The sequence below is a fragment of the Silene latifolia genome, chromosome X (genome assembly GCF_048544455.1).
Source record: "Silene latifolia isolate original U9 population chromosome X, ASM4854445v1, whole genome shotgun sequence".
NCBI classification, from domain to species: domain Eukaryota; kingdom Viridiplantae; phylum Streptophyta; class Magnoliopsida; order Caryophyllales; family Caryophyllaceae; genus Silene; species Silene latifolia.
Window position 1 is genome coordinate 194895317 of NC_133537.1, and position 1283 is coordinate 194896599.

Sequence of the window (1283 nt, forward strand, 5' to 3'; positions counted from 1 at the left end):
ATTGAACTCAAATTGATTTCTTTTTGTGCCCATTCCCTTTGATGACAAAAATGTGGTAGAACATGGATGATGGATGGATGCATGCATGGTTTCAAGGGTCACCTTGGAATAAACGGTAGCCAAGGAGTTATCACACCACAAGGTACTCTTGACTAGGCCTTAAGCCATGGGTCAAAGGATACTAGCATGACACATCCTAGGGTGTTTTACAAGTATTCTAACAAGCAAAGTCTTAAGAAGAAAAAGCATCTACTAGGGCCTATATACACTTTTCAAGCTTCCCAAATAGACGGTTTCTCAAAATTTTTCTAACCATGCAAACTACATGCCATGATGCAACTAGCATATATACATCCTAATGCAAATGATTCTACCAACTAATATAACATATAAACTAAATGCAAGTCCTAAATTCACATTGTTTATACCGCATCAATCAAAATAAAGCCACATAGTCGTTAACATAAAGAGGAAAAAGGAGATTGGAAAGATCATACCATGCGGTCTTCAATATCCTCATGTCTCGGATGTGGCGTAGTCGATCAATGTGAAAAAGGATGAACAAACACAATATATACAAGTCTACACTACAAAGGAAATGAACTTGTTTTTGGATTTTTAAATTTTTCAAATTTTTATGGTTTTTGTTTTTATGAAATTAAAAGACATATTTTTGTGATTTTTCGAAATTTTTCAATTTTTATGCATTTTTGGAATATAAATTCCCATCCCTCACTTTATTTTGGACATTGTCCTCAATGTACATGTAGGAGTAGGAATGAAAAAGAAATACATGGTTTTGGATTTTTGATTTTTGATATATATATATATATATATATATATATATATATATATATATATATATATATATATATTTTTTTTTTTTATAGAAATAAAGTACAAATGCAATGATATGATATGAATGAATGCATGCTCTAACTAAATGCAATTCTATATGACATATATAACAAATGAATGCAATCTAAACTATACTATATGATGCATGCTTTCTAGTAAATTATGGTCACCTATGATCAAACCTCCCCAAACCGATTTAAACACTATTTCTAGTGTAGAAATGAATAGGTTTGGCCATTAGTGACAATGCATGAATTCTAGTCTACATGCAATTATCTATATGAATTATATTACAATGCAACTATACTATGAACTAACTAATGTAAATGCAATATGAAATATAATACAAATGCAAGCTAAATGCATATGCAAATAACTAAATACAAGTGTAAATGTAATGCTAAGTGAAAGGAAAGGATATCTTA